At 47.3% G+C, this 15,669-nt stretch overlaps 1 protein-coding gene across 13 annotated transcripts in view; it reads right to left on the bottom strand.

Annotated features, from left to right (window-relative positions):
• RIN2 (Ras and Rab interactor 2) overlaps nucleotides 1-15,669 on the bottom strand; it is a 344,774-nt gene that overhangs the window by 257,503 nt on the left and 71,602 nt on the right. Inside the window, exon 1 of one of the 13 annotated variants that reach the window (XM_080584963.1) lies at nucleotides 6,625-6,795. The exons of 11 other annotated variants lie outside the window; for them this stretch is intronic. The gene's annotated coding sequence lies outside the window, so the exon portion shown is untranslated. Of the gene's footprint in view, nucleotides 1-6,624; nucleotides 6,796-15,669 lie in introns of those variants that run through there. One more of the 13 variants, XM_080584983.1, reaches the window with a different exon arrangement.

Genomic DNA, 15,669 nt, shown 5'->3' with positions numbered 1-15,669 from the left:
CCCTCAGAACAGTTATTAAGCCCAAATGCAAAGTTATTCCCAACACAGCCTCACTTCAGCCACTCAGATCACAGGGTATGGGGCCAGAGCATGCCTCTGAGCCACTTCAGAAGCCTTCCCTACTTCAAATTGTCACGTAATACCTACAGATATCAGGGAGGCACTTTATGGAAAAAGGGATAAACCTCAGCCCAGCTGGTGTTAGGCATTTTAGACCAGGGGGTCTGAGTTTACTCTCTACCATGCCCTCGTATGTAAAGTCCTTCAAACACAAAGCATGTGTACATTAATGACTTCACATTTTCCAAACATCTGCCATCTTGCTTTTGTTTGCCAGTTTCCTTGCTAGTGAGACCCAGACTGGACTGCAAAACCACTGCATGCCATCAAACATGTTTTCAGCACTACACACAATTGCTGCTGAGAATGCTAAAAACCAATCCCAAAAGTCTATTCCTAGGCCATCAGCCAGTGAAACAAGAATCACTACCTCGAAGGCAAGTAGCAGAGTAGTAAAATGGGGAGACTGGAGCAACACATCTTCAACTCCAGCAAAAGATGAATGAAGCTGGCATTGGGACTTTGCTGCAGAGAAGCCAGAAAGAACTGAAGAGCAGATGTTGAGAAGCAAGTGTATGCAATTACAGCTGGGCAAGAGACAGACTGAAAGGTTGACTGACTGGGTACCAAAGCCAATTTGTGTGCAATAAACCTGAAGACGCATCACGCCACGCCGCCGGCTCCCATCTGCAGTACAGTGTATCAAACTGCAGTTGTTCTAGGGCAGCTTCATGACCCGAACTCATTGACTGGTTGCAGCTGAACACTTCACTCTGCATTCTCCTGCCAGGCTTACAAGGTATGGGATGATTTCTGAAAACAGTATGTAACAAGTAACCCCACAAATGTAACATACAATTACTTTGCCCCATTACTTCTGACCCTTTCCTTGCTTTATTCCCATCTTCAGCTTTGCAAGGTGCCATAAAACAAAGCTGTATTTTAGCAACGTCAACAAAAACAAAGGGCTGTTTTCCATGGCATTCTTAGTACAACGCTGGTCAGCTTTGGACATGTCATGTCTACCTGTTTAACTGAAGGGACATACTCATGTATCGGTTCCGTGTTTCCTATATAGCTCTCAATTCAAATGAGGAAAAAAATATATTTTTTTAAAGAAGCCAAGGCACCCACTTCAAGCAGGCACCTATATCGACCATCTTGCAGCAGAGACCTTGAGCCTGACAACAAACAACATGTGAAAGATCTCTACCCACCCATCCATCCTTCTGCCAAGCAGAACTGGGGCTCTCTCACAAGGACTTTGCTACTCAAGTTACCCTTCAAGTGCCTATCACTGATGACGTCCATGGCCCTTCTCCTGAACATGCTCAGGCTGTAGCAAAGTCTGGCTCTCCTGCCAACTGGCAAGAATGTGCAGTTGTTTGTCCAAAATATAGGGCATCTTGAAGTGAGCCAGAAACAGCAGGCTTGACTCTACAGAGGCTGCAGTCTGCACCCTGTAGCTGGAGACTTAAAGCCACCACTAAAACTTCACCCTTCCCAGTTCTGTTCAGTCTGAAGGATGCTCTGAAGAAAGACCACAGAGCACTGGAAGTGAGACTCAAGATGACATGCCTCAGAGGATGCCTAAGGATAACAGAAAATGTTCCTTGTGGGTCCCAACCCCTTCTCTACTTTTCTAACTCATCCCATTGAGATGAAGGTGGCCAACCTGAGACTTTCCTGTCTTGCCCACATCAAAGCCTGGTCATGGAAGCTCCCAAGTCACAAGGGGAAAATCACACATTGCACAGGCAGCCTTAAGTACCTTGTGTCCTAAGCAAAATAAATAAACAAATAACACACTATTCTCCGCTTGCTATGCTTTACAAACTTTAGAGAATGTTCTTTACTATTTGTTTAGTCTGTGAGCATGGGTGAGAGCTTAAGCTGTGAGTTAAACATAGACAAACATCACTGATAGAAGTGGACTGCATTTCTCAAAATGAGCGCACCCAATAATGCAACATCAGGCATCTTCCTTAATAATAAACATGCTCTGGTAATCTGAGCTAAGCAACTTCAGTTCCACATGCTAGCTGTTTTCAAAGGCTTCTCTCCCAGCAGTCAGAGTTTCACTGCACATTGCTACAGGGATGAAAGGTACGAGGAGAACCCACAAGGACTGCAGCAACCCAGAGGTTCCTGCAGAAACCTCTCCTGCTTCCTCCCAGCCCTAAACAGCTTTCAGCCTCCAACTGAAAGCTTTTCCAAAAGAGGGAGAGAGGGGAGGGAAAAAAAAAAATAGCCATCTGAGATTGATTGGGGGGCAGAGGGAGGATTAGTTTAGCAGTACCTGTTTATAACGGCTTCATTCAGTATTCACACAAATCGCAACTAGCAGCAGAATCTGTCTGCAGCCGAACTCGAGGGGACGACCACAGCTCGCACCAGCAAAAGCTTTCCTCCCACCACACCAGGTTTATGCAGGCCAGCTGTCCCATGGCAGGACTCACTCCCCACTGACCCCAAAAGCCCATAAACCAGGGACCTCACCCAATCTCATCTCCATGACAGTTTCAAAAAGGCAGCACAACAATCACAAACAGTCTTTGAGAGCAAATCTTTTGCAACACGTGCTTTTGGCTCCCCATTTCTGACTGCATCTTGCAATCCTTTATTCATCTGCCCTAATGCAAAACTTATGCTGACATGAAGCTTCCCATCAGCTGCCAGAAGTTGTGGGGCCCGAGCCCCTACTTTGCTGAACAAGAGCCCAATCCATTGATTGCAATATATGCTAAATCATAGCCAGCAAAACGTAGAACAAAAATCCTATCTTCTGCAGAAGGACAGTGAAAACAGCAAAGAGTAAGCAAAAATTCTTCTTTTCAAGGACAAATAACAAAGGTTAGAAAAAGGAAGCCAATAGTTTTCTTTCTGAAGACACAGTTATTCATAATTGGATGACTTTTAATGGGAAACATGTCAAAGCCATTTGTTTCAATTTCTCAGGCTAGTTAAGAACTATTAAACATCTTGCGTTAGCTATATTGTCATTTTGTTCAGGCCTGTATCTATGTTAGACATTTTTCTTATTAATGTGTTAGTTGCTGGATTTATAATAAAATAATACTGGGACATCTTTAAAAACTTTGCTACAGTAGAGACATTTTTTTCCCCCAACCTTCTGTCCCATGGCATATTCCAAAGTGGGAGAATTTTTTTTTTGAACAATGATCATTGCCACAAGGTATTTTCCACAACTCCAACGATCCGGCACCAGTTTTGAATTAATGCCTCTGAAGCCAGGTTCTAGAGAGCTTTATTTTTGCTTACTCCCAGAGATATTTCCATGGAGAACTGGCACCCGGATCACTGTTCCCTGTTTTTGTGCCTGTACTACCTTTCATAATACATGTAAGACAATGCAGACGGTGCACTTCCACTGGTCTTGCCTCTTCCAATAACACAGCGAGCACAGTAGCGTTTGCTTGCTGCAAACCCTTGTAGCTGCCAGGTTGGGGTGACAGTCCTATGGAACAGGCTCTCCAGCAAGACCGCTGATCTGCTGTACTTATGATCATAAAAATGAAATAGAGAAAGAAGAACTGATCAAGTCGACCAAAGCTTCTAAAAATGCTCAGCATCTGACCCTAAGCTCCACGTGGGAACTCCAGAGCTCCTTAAGCTGTTCCAGATGGCTCTGCCTGCCGTTCACTGCTTCCAGTGCTGCAGAAATGCAACAAGGCACATCCTCATTGGCATTTTTCAGCACAAAGAGCACTATGTTATAACGAGGCACAGCACGCCGGTGCTCCTCCATTAGGCGCTGATCTCAGAGGCGTCTTGGCTCTCAGCATCGAGCCACGGGACCTCATCAGGCCAGAAGCGCAGCTGGACCTTGGCAGGGGCAATGTGATGCGGCGCGGGCTGCGGGTCCCTGCGGCAGTAAAGGTTCCCAGCTCGCCTACAACCACGTGGCTCCCCAGCAAAGTACATTTTCACACAGGTTTCACCAATGCTCCCACAGAGTGCATTGTCCTTTTACTCCCATAAAAATGAGCACAGTTGTCCCCCTCACTAGGGGCGTTAATTACTTCTGGTCCAGTATCACTGAGGAGCTCTAGATGGAAGGAGGTGCCGACGCCACTCTGCTGGGCACTGCATGCAAGCAGCACCCGTCCCAAACACAGCACTGCCCTAGTGCGAGACCAGCACATATTGCAAGTTCACACCTATCGCGAGGCCCAGTAACTAACACATACATACAGTCCCTGCTCTAAGTGCCTGCCACCACAAGAGGGGAGCTATTAGCAGCTTTCTTTTCAGGCTGTTGGTTTCAAACACTCCTCACCCCAATGCCATCATCAGATCAGAAGGCCACTGCATGGACCTGGCCACGAAACAGTGCTCATTTCACCCAATCCACAAAAAATATCTGTTACCCATAACTAGAGGGAAAAGAGAAGAAAAAAGTTCAGAGGAAGATGAGGGGATAAATCGGGTCTTGAAAAGCTCTCCTGAATCACGCTCATGTACAGACACGATTCTACTTGAGTGTATCATAGCACTTCTTATTCAGCGTGGGGCTGAGTCAGCAGACAAGACAGCCTTAGGTTAATGGGAGGATTAGAAAGCACTCAGGCACGATGTTCAGCTGAGATAACTCCTTGAGCTTCAGCGTATAAACTGATCTACAGCAGCGGAGGATTTGTGCTGCGGCTCAGCACCAACGCCGGGGCGCAAAAGCACAGTGGCAATGAAAGGCGCTGGTAGGCAGCGAGGAGCTGACAGAGCAGTGGCTGGCCAGCCAAACTGACGAAGGGACAGATCTGTCACGGTGGCCTTTTAGAAGCACAATGCATTACTGCCAACGCCTTAGCAGCACTGGCAGGTATCCTCGTCTCTCACTGACAATAAACTACTTTCTATGCAAACTTCTAGGTCCTGCTAGCTGAAGCCAAAAACAGCACAGCTTTTCTGGAATATGTTTGCCGTCCCTCCTCTCTCATCTGTCCCCTTTATCTATTGTTTGGATGGTGGCAGTTTCAGTTTTTTGAAGGTTTGTTGGTTTTTGTTTTTGTTTTTTTTTTTGAACCAGCTGAATTATCTCCCTTCCCCTGAAGTTCCCCTACAGCGAATACAACAGGGAAATATTTCTGGGGAAGAAAAGACCTGGAAGATCCAGCTGCCTGCTGGCCCCGGCAGGTGAGCACCCGGCCAGCCCACATCCCCACGTCTCGTCTCCCCGGCGCAACAGATCTACTGCAGATTTTCACAGGGTAATCTGAGCTCAGGATTGCATAAGCGTTTCAGAAATGGATTATCTTTCTTTCCAGTCTGATCTGGGAGATCTGGGAGAAGTTCCTTTCAAAACTATCAGCAGCAAAGACCATAAATAGAGCATCCTCAGGGAAAAAGCAAAAATGAAAAAACTACACCTGGCTTTGAAGAGCAGCCTGTTCCCTCTATCTGATTTCAAGGCTGTATTTCTGTATCAGTCTAGGTGGAAAGGGTAGGGGAGGCGCTTTGGCCAGGCCACCGTCATTATTAATACTTGCATAGAGCGAGCAGAGCAGAGAGGCCAGAGAGAAGTTATAGGCACACGATAAATACGCCAGGACCCTGCACGGAAGGCCTAGCCAGATGGCATGCCACAAGGCAAGGAAGGTGCAGAGCAGAGAAGCAGCTTGCCCTGGAAGATCACGCTGCCAGCCACGCAGCACAAAGGGAGGTGGCCGCTCATAGGCCAGCATGCCGGGAAGAGCTCCCGGGGGCCTGCAGAATACACCCGTTTGGATGGTGAAATCCTCCATTAAGGCACGGGCAGCTGCTGAGGAAGACCACGACACCACCACAGCCATCACTGAGTGCCCGGAGCAGCAGCTGTGGCCCCCCCAGGCAATGTGGGCAGGAACGCGCTGTGACTGTCCCCCTTGCATGGGACAGGGCTACCCACTGCGACCAGATTTCCCCACGGACGCTGCTCTGTGGGAGAGATGGTTTTGTTTCACCTAGAGCAGGGAGCAGCATGCAGATGTCCCCCTGCCAGGCAAAGCATCAGTCACTGCTCTGCAAAGTTGCTCTCCGGCCTTTTCCGCCCTCATTGCTCCTTTAGGCAGGGCTGGAGAGCTCCAGGGGAGACAGTGACCCCCGCCCCAAACAACTTCACTTTTCTGCTGTCAGACAAGGCAACAACACCCATGCTCCTGAACACAGCCAAAAAGGGGCAGAACCAGGGTCAAAACTCTCAAGCCCTGCAGCACCATGTCTGTACATAATCACTAGTGGAAAAAAAGAGTACCCACAAAACTCCCAGATGCACTTATATCCCAAATGCCTCTTGCTCTCTATTGCAAAGGTAAACACAACTGAAGTTAGAGATCCAGCCTGGCGTCAGGGCTGCTAGGGGGAACCAGCGGTCTGGCTTTTCCCCTACCAGCAGCTGCCCCAGTGAGGGTCTTCGTCCAAACCAATCCTCCTCTCCTCCAGCAAGAAGACTCCTTCACAGATACCAGATGGGCTGACTCTCCGTGCCCAAAGACCCGTCTCAGTCCCAACACACAGCATGGTATCAGCAAAGCATTGCATTTGCACCCTCAGAGGAGCAGAACCCACCTGGGAAAACCACAGGCGCTGGCCCTGGCACCACACAGCCTCTGCTCTCAAGCCTGCCTGGATGGGCTCCAGGCAGAGGCTCGGCAGCTGGTACCAGCAGAGCATGTTGGAGCCTATGTGCCCCCCAAAGCAGCTTCTGGCCCTCCCAGCCGCTGTGGAGCCCACAAGCAGCAGCTGGGAAGCGGCACACTCAACGCAGCTCAGCTGCAGGCCATGAGGCTGAGCATGCTCTGAAGGCTAGGTGACAACTCCACAGCTACCACAGCAGTGTGAAGAATGGCAAAAAATGTAACTTCAGACTTATTTTAACTCAGGAAAGTTATCTATTGTCTGAAAACGAGATTTCCACATGCACTCTGCTCAAGTCTCCCTCTATTCCCATCTTGGAGGCAAAGAAAACTTCAAGGTTTTCTGCAGAGGCAGGCAGATGGAGAAGGCCCATGCAGAGAACAACACCTGGCACAGGTGTCCTGCTGGGGGACACTTTGAAAACATGGGGGAACTCCTCTGCGGCACCTGCCCTGCCCATCAGCAAGGTCAGTACCAGGCTGCTGGAGAGTGAAGCTTGCCCATCCTTTAATTTAAAAGTGTTTCATCCTGTGGTTTACCTCAGACCAACCTCTTCCACACCTTCACGTCCAATCTAGCTGGGAAGCGCAAGCAGCTCAGGCAGACGGCAATAGGACAAGGGGAAACAGTTTTAAACTAAACAAGGGGAGATTTAGCTTAGATGTTAAGAGGAAATTCTTCACTCAGAGGGTGGAGAGGCACTCGAACAGGTTGCCCAGAGGAGCTGTGGATACCCCATCTCTGGAGGTGTTCAAGGCCAGGCTGGATGGGGCTTTGAGCAGCCTGGTCTGGTGGGAGGTGTCCCTGCCCATGGCAGGGGGGTGGAACTGAGTGGTCTTCAACATTTTTTCCAACCCAAACCATTCTGTGATATACGATTACCTTCAGTGCTTTATACAGCAAAGCTCAGATGATGGACACGCATCTGCAAGAGATGAAATCTACTGTTCACTGCACCATTTAAAGAGAAATACCACCAAAACCTGCTCCTAAATGGAAAAACCAAAGGTAAAATGAACAATGGGGATGCAATAACTAAAGGCAATCATAGCATAGGCAGTAAGACTGAGGAAGGCATTGCCATAATCTGGAGCACAGACCGAAACCTAGATGCTGCACAATGCAAACCTGCAGTTTTACTGCATTCTCTCATGTTCGCTAATTAAATGGGTATAAAAGAGTCTCCTTCTTTTCCCTCCAGAGCGGTAGCACTCCTTGTCACTGCTGCGGAAGCTATGAGGACCTGAGCTTGCTCAGCTGGGGGAGACATCAGAGGGGTGCAGCACTCCTCCTCTGGGCAGTGTGCAGATTCACAAGAACCTGGAGATTCCTGCAGGTGCTTCTTCACCATCCTCTCAACAATGTTAGTTTTAAGCATGATAACTGAAGATGAAGCTTCTTGTTTGCTGTCTCATGCCAAACATTGTCACAGCATATCAGATTATCCTAGGTTGCCTTGAGTGTTCATTGCACAGTTCGTGCAGAAATTTGCCTTTATTATTCTATCAGTTTGACTATTAAATTAGCCATTCCCTTCTTCTTGCCTTACATCTAAGTACAAAAGAAACAGCTGAGCACTTAAAAAATACCACTTGTAAAATTTCCCTTCACATTTCCTGTGATTCAAATCCTCTAAACACTCTTCTTTCTTCTTATGATAATCTTTTCGTGCCCCTAATCATTTTCATCATTTTTCTTTGGACTTTCCTCTCTGCCCTCGCTGAAGCCACACGTGACACTCAAAGTGACAGTTTCTCAGTGATCTATACAGCAGTGCTCTGTATTTTTAGTCTGATTCTCCATTAGTTTCATTTCTCTGGGGTATCGTAACTCTTCTGCCAGCCGTTTCATTTCATTAACATTTCACCTTTTACAAATGCAGGGTCTGAACGGTGGTGATATTATCTCTGCTGCCTGGCAGCTGCTGACTGCCAGGCATGATTTCTGCTGCACCCCAGCACAGTACATCTTTCTTGACAGAGCTGGTGCCTGTTTCTTCTACCCTGAGACATTCCAAAACTGGTACAATGCCCTAATACCAGCCAGCAACACGTGCTGTTTGCCTCCCACTGCTTCTCTGGCTCATGTTGGGATGAATGATAGGGGTAGATAAAGCAGCATCCTTTGCATTGCCCTGCTGCAGAGGCCAGCACTTTTTCTTCCCCAATAAACAGAGAAGATGATTTTAGGAAGGAAAAACACACAAGGAAGACAGGCATTAAATCTCCCCTGCCAACACGACCTCAGAGCAGTTCTCTCCCCTGGCCCATGCTCCCTCCCAGCCATGCTCCTTGACCTGCTCCCCGCAAGGCACACCGGACAATCCTAAAATGCAGTCAAACTCCCCGCTGACTCCTTTGTTCTGCATTTCACTAAAACTCCCGCCGAATCCCTTCTTGTGTCAGTAACATTCTTGACTCAATTTACCAACTCTCCCTGTTGCTGGCAAGCCAAAAGCACTGTTCAGAATCTTCCCAGGACACTATCCAAAATGTGGGCTCCATACAAAGCCCAGTGAAGCCAGAATAAAAGGTCCCTATAACTTCAGAGCACAAGCAAAGAAACAAAGGGCAAGAATCACAGCAGTAGTACATTTTACTGGAGTTACTTTATGGGTGGTTACACCACAAGTCACCCAGGTCAACCCTGACTGCTGTATCAATTAAGTTACGCATCATGGTTTTCTTCATTCAGAGTAGGCAGCAGGGAAAAATTAGCAATAATGAATTAAAAATAACCTAAAATTGATTTCCCATCAGTTACAGTGCTACTTTTTATACAGTTCCAAGACTGCGTGGCTGCTTGAACCTAGATATCAAAGCCTTGCATGGTTGAAAAAGCAGTAATTGGGAGCCTCACTGTTATCAAACAGATCCTTTTTTCTTGGAAGACTTGGACAATGTCACACAGTGAGAGTGTAATTATCTGGAGGAGACACATCTTTTAAAAGCAGTGGAAAATCAGTTGTATTCCAAGCCTATATAACAAGAACAAATAGCTGATGTTTTTGGGGGGATTTTTTTTTGTTTCTTTAGGAGATGAACACTCACAGTTTCCTCCTCCATATTTATGTATTTCTCACCTAATTCTTATCTGACACAGTGGAAGGAAAGACAGTTTGGGGTGAGGTGAAATGTATTAGTTGACTTGGAATAAAGAACTTTATTTTGTTTTGGCTGTTTCTCTGTAGAACTAAAATTTAGTCTGAAAATATAATAAAGAACACACTGGGCAGAGAAAGTTGCAGCACTTCAAAAAAAAGAGGGAGGAGAGGAGAGGAGAGGAGAGGAGAGGAGAGGAGAGGAGAGGAGAGGAGAGGAGAGGAGAGGAGAGGAGAGGAGAGGAGAGGAGAGGAGAGGAGAGGAGAGGAGAGGAGAGGAGAGGAGAGGAGAGGAGAGGAGAGGAGAGGAGAGGAGAGGAGAGGAGAGGAGAGGAGAGGAGAGGAGAGGAGAGGAGAGGAGAGGAGAGGAGAGGAGAGGAGAGGAGAGGAGAGGAGAGGAGAGGAGAGGAGAGGAGAGGAGAGGAGAGGAGAGGAGAGGAGAGGAGAGGAGAGGAGAGGAGAGGAGAGGAGAGGAGAGGAGAGGAGAGGAGAGGAGAGGAGAGGAGAGGAGAGGAGAGGAGAGGAGAGGAGAGGAGAGGAGAGGAGAGGAGAGGAGAGGAGAGGAGAGGAGAGGAGAGGAGAGGAGAGGAGAGGAGAGGAGAGGAGAGGAGAGGAGAGGAGAGGAGAGGAGAGGAGAGGAGAGGAGAGGAGAGGAGAGGAGAGGAGAGGAGAGGAGAGGAGAGGAGAGGAGAGGAGAGGAGAGGAGAGGAGAGGAGAGGAGAGGAGAGGAGAGGAGAGGAGAGGAGAGGAGAGGAGAGGAGAGGAGAGGAGAGGAGAGGAGAGGAGAGGAGAGGAGAGGAGAGGAGAGGAGAGGAGACTTTTTCCCCACTTTAATTCTGGACTATACCAGAAGTGTCACCATAGCAGCTCTGCTTGCACAATCAGCACTGAATTCACCCTGCAGTTCAGGTGCCTTGCTCAGGCCTCGTGCAGCAGTCGAGGCTGGAACCGGCAGCCCTGGCACCTCCCTGTCTGATGGGACGAGCCAGAAAGATGCAGTGAGCAGGAGCAGAGCCTGTTCCCCAGGGGGAAGGGACCCTCGCACCAATGGAGCAGGCCTGCTGTGGCCCTTCCAGTGAGCTGCATGCTGCAAGCACCAAAAAGAAGCCAGCTCTTTCAGTAGGGAAAAAAAAAAAAGGTGTGTGTGGGGGAAACAAGTCATGAGCCCTGGCTCCTGGTCTGGTAACCAAACATCAGGATGCTCCGATGATAGGGCAGCCATCAGGAGGGAAAAAAATAAAAAAAAAAAGGGCAGACAAGGGTTTTTTCATGCTTTTCTCCACAAAAGATAAAGAAAAAAAGGACCTCGCAAAAAATGAACAAGCAAGAGGGAAAAGCGAGCTTTTGTGTCCAATTTCAATGCAAACACATTTTTCATGTTAAAAAGATTATTTTTCCCTTCCCTCAGCCTTACAGCTCCTTTCCCCGTGTGCTTCTCTGCAACTGTGCTACATAAATCTGGAACTGTTATTTGTTTAATCATTATTATTTACTGCCTATATACTGCTGGAATCATGCTAGGCATTTCACAACATGGAGACGAGGTCTCAGCCCCAGAGAATACGTCAGCTCATCTAACTCCACTGTACAACACTGGAACTGGATTTGCTCTCTAAAAGCTCTCTATACAACATGATAACTTGCTGATAGCTAGATAACGAAGTCCAAAGCAAGAAATGGCACACAGAGGCCTGGAGATATGTGTAGGAGGACACAGTGGGCTTTGGCAACCATCACAAATCACTCAGGCCTCACGCTGAGATCCCTCGTTTAAGTACCCGCTGCATTGGCAGAGGTAAAACTGCAACAGAGCTAGTGCAAGAGCCAGGACAAAACATAATGAAATGACAGCATGGAGGAGATGGGAAATGTGAACCTACACTTAGACACAGAAGTGCGAAGCTAGGGCTTAGGATGGGCAATACCCACCAGACTCAACTTTTACCACAGATAAGAGCATGCTGAAGGGCAGCCGGCTGGCCTCACAATTGATGCTTTGTCACCTTCCCTGCAAAATTTAATTCCCTGCACTAATGTATTTCATTCCCTGCGTGCGGGGCAAAAATTAACACAGGAGAGCCACAGAAAGAATCAGCACAAAGAGCTCAGAGAAAGGCCATGAAAACCCACACGCAATGTTTTAGATGTTTCAGGGTCCTTCCCTCAACCCTCCTCGCTGCCACTTGCCAGCAAGTGAATCTGGTCTGAAGCTCCCTCCAAAAGCTATCTGCAAGCAAACAGCCTCCAGGACCAGAGGGAATCTCTGACAGAGTCCTCTTGGAAAACCTGGTTCTTCCACAGAGCAGACCCAAGCACAATGTGCTGCTAGATCAGTAACTCAATTAAAAAAAAAAAAAAAAAAAGGAACGAAGCACTAGTTCCAATACATCTTCCAGTTGCTATCAGCATCTCCTCTCTCATCAGCCCTCGACATTATCCCTTCTTGCCAGTTCTCCAGCCAACAAATATCTCCCTATGAATACCATCAGCCATGACTACTTGGGGTCCCAGCTGCATGCAGGTTTCTCATTCAGACTAATCTGTGTCACTAAGCCAGGCTGAAAATTACCTTAGTGCCATATAGCATTTTCCCTATGGCACCTGCTTAATTAAATATTGAAAGAGCTATTACCTTTCAGGGATGCCTGTGCATTGGCTGTGTCCATTATTTATAACATAATGTATTCATTATGCATTTTATCCATTGCTCCTGTCTGCCGATCTCGTAACAGTCCCTTAAAAACAATTTTGAGCAATTAATCCTACCTTAATTACAGACAAATATATACAGAAGCCCCAGAACATCTCTTTCTTACATTTATTAAAAGTAAGTAAACATATCTAAAAATAAATCTGGTAATCGGGAAAGAAAGGGACGAAGTGCCATGGTAGAAGCCACCCATAACAATGAACAGAGGTGGGCTGGGACAGTTAACAACCCTTTAAAAAGCAGACTAGGAACAGGCCAAGTATGTGCTCTCAGAATCACAGCTTGACAGGACACAGGGTGACAGCAGACCTTCCAAGCAAACAGGGTTGTCCTCTGTGTTAATCCCACTCCTCACAGCAAAACCGGGACCAGATTTGAGTCTTAGGAGCTGGCTGAGATAGATTCACAGCAGCAAAGCTAAGGGAAGAAACCCCAAGGAAGGCAGATTCTTGTGTTTTTCCAAGTTTATTTGGATTTTACAACTGCCAGTTGAAGGAAGAGACCATAGACATTGAGACAACATTTGCTGAGAATCTAGGGTGACTTTTTGCTTCCTTTCCAGCTCCTCACTGCTACACTGCAGTTACTTCCTAGCGCAGTGAGAGGGGCCCAGAGCGTGTACCTTCTCCATGTGAGCCCTTCCCCATGATCTGCTCAGCCCTGGGACAGCAGGAAGAAGCACGGCAAAGGAAAAGTTAATTCCTACATCCCTTTGGTGGCCCAGAGCTGCCTGTCCTGGCCAGCCTGTCCTAGTGCTGGGGCTCTCACTGGTGTCACGGCTAAGGCTCCTTCCCTCATCAGGCAAAGCTCAACAGCAGTCAGCACAACCAGGGAGGAGAGAGTCTCTGCAGACAGCGCTGACCTGCCATGCCAACCTGGAGCGCAAGCCCCTCTTTCTCCACATGCAGGACTTCCCCTGAGCTGTCATTCATGCTGTGTAAATTATGCCCTGGTCTTGCAATGCTACCAAACATCAGGCTGCGGACACCAGCAGTAGGGTAAAGCTCTGGCTTTTACCACATCCCCACCAATGCTCACAGGAAGGCCACCACAGACAGCCCACAGCTCACAAAGGAAGACAGAGAGACTTGAAGCCCTAGGATAAATTACGACAACTAAACAACTTTTTACCCCCCAAAAGGTATTTACTTTTAGGGAGGGAGAAGGGACCAGAGCACCCCCCAGAGATGGTGCCAGAATACAGATCTCAGAAAGCTTCTGCCTGTGTCAGAGCACAACAGCACAATTACAGGGACACTTGTCTGATGAGGAACTTGGGAAAAAGGACAGAAGGCCAAGTTTAGACAACAGCTCTACAAGAAGCTTTATTTTTCCCAATAAGATAGTCCTGTACAGTTTATTGGTGAGGCACACTTGAATGCAGCCAACCTCAGTTTCAAGGTGCAGTTACACTGCAAAGGAAAATAACAGAATAAGAAGGGTTTATGTTAGTTCTACCAGAAAAATAACGCTCTTGTTGAGCCAAGCTACAACTACACGAGCAGCATTTAACAGCATAGAGGCAGGCTTTCTCTAGCTGCAATAAATATAGCCTTTGCTAGGGTGTACTTTTCAGGGAGAGTTCACTCAGGAGGGGGAAAAAAATACACTAATCCCCTCCCCAAACTCCCAAAATAGGAGGGCTCCCCTATGTGTAGCCCTCTATGCGTCTGTGAATTCAAGAAGCTTCGGCATAAACTGAATCTGCAGGAGATGGGGCAGCCAGGTCATCGTCAGGAGCACTGGTACAGATGACCAGCACTGCCATTCTCCCAGTCAACAGGTGTCACCACTGAGCTATCTCAGGTTGCCCCTTTTTCCTCCCCCAGCTAAGAACTAGTCAGTCCTCATTCCTGCAGGCAAACCTGGCTGTGAAGCTCAAGCTCATCTTAGCACAGGGGTGCTAGCTGCCTCCCACACCTGGGGAGGATGTGTGTGCTGATCCTCGTAAACAGGGCAGGGAGGACACAGCCAGTGTCCTTCTGGCTTGTTTCTGATCTGTGCCATCAGGGTCACTTTCCACATCAGGAAATCAACTGCAGGACTCCCTCCAGCAAGAACCAAGCCGTTAAGTCCTGCACATCTCTGCTGGCAGACCCTGCATTTTATTGCAGTCTTATTCTCTCTTATAGTCTTTTATTCTCTCTCCCACTTTCATACTAATATATTGTTTATTGAAAAACTATTCAAAGGTTGAAAAAAAGAAAAAAGGAAAAAAAAAAGGAAACTAATCTCTAGAAACAATGAGGAAGCACCTTGTAAATTCTCACATCAGCTTGTCTAGATGCAAACTAGGAAAACCCCCCTGCAATTTTGGAAACACTACTTTCAGCTCTTTTCTGATGAGCCCTGGTAATGCACAGGAAGACACACAGTCATAATATCTATATTTTGGGCAACTTCACTGGCTTAACAGAACTAACACGTATGTTTATCACTCAACACTGGTAAGTCACACCTTAGAAGATTTTATCTTCTGATCAGACTCAGCAATCACAAGTTTTCTGCTGCTGAGCACACGGGTCAGCTCTTTCACCAAGGCATACAACAGAGCACATTCCCAGGGAGAACCATGCCTGAGCTGGGAGCCACACTCCCTCTGCCCCACCGCAGGGGCATGGAGGGCATCAGAAGTCAGATTCCCACCTGGGATCTGTGAGTGGTACGGGTCCAGCGCAGACTTGTAACCACCTCAGAAGTCTCTGAGCAAGGGATGGAGAAGAAAATGGTATGATGGTGTAGACGTATGTGGCAACCCACTCATGAAAGTCTAACCAAACAGACCTTAAGGAATAACTCCAGATAGCAAAAGCTAGAACAGCCCTGTCTTTTCTGATCTTTCCCCTTCCACCACTGAGAAAACAGCACAAGAAAGAGAATGGTCTCTGATGCCATCTAAATATTCAGAAACACGGAAAGCAGAGAACAAAAAACATGTCATGTCAATCCTTGAAAAAAGCTTTCTGAAAACTTCACCCCAAAAACAAGTGAGGACTCAATACAATCTTTGTCACCTTTGAAATCAAGAGAACACCATCACTGATTTTAGTAGATTTTAGACTAGCCCTGAGATGTACTTACAGTGTGATAGTAACATTAACTTCCTACAAAGTTTCTGAAAGGTTTTCTGCACCAAGCTTTGACTGAGGTTTGCAGAGTTTCATTT

This window comes from Anser brachyrhynchus (genome assembly GCF_964034855.1).
Source record: "Anser brachyrhynchus genome assembly, chromosome: 3".
In the NCBI taxonomy this organism is placed as follows: Eukaryota; Metazoa; Chordata; class Aves; order Anseriformes; family Anatidae; genus Anser; species Anser brachyrhynchus.
Note: the sequence above shows the minus strand (reverse complement) of the source record. Positions and strands in the feature narration are given on the sequence as shown.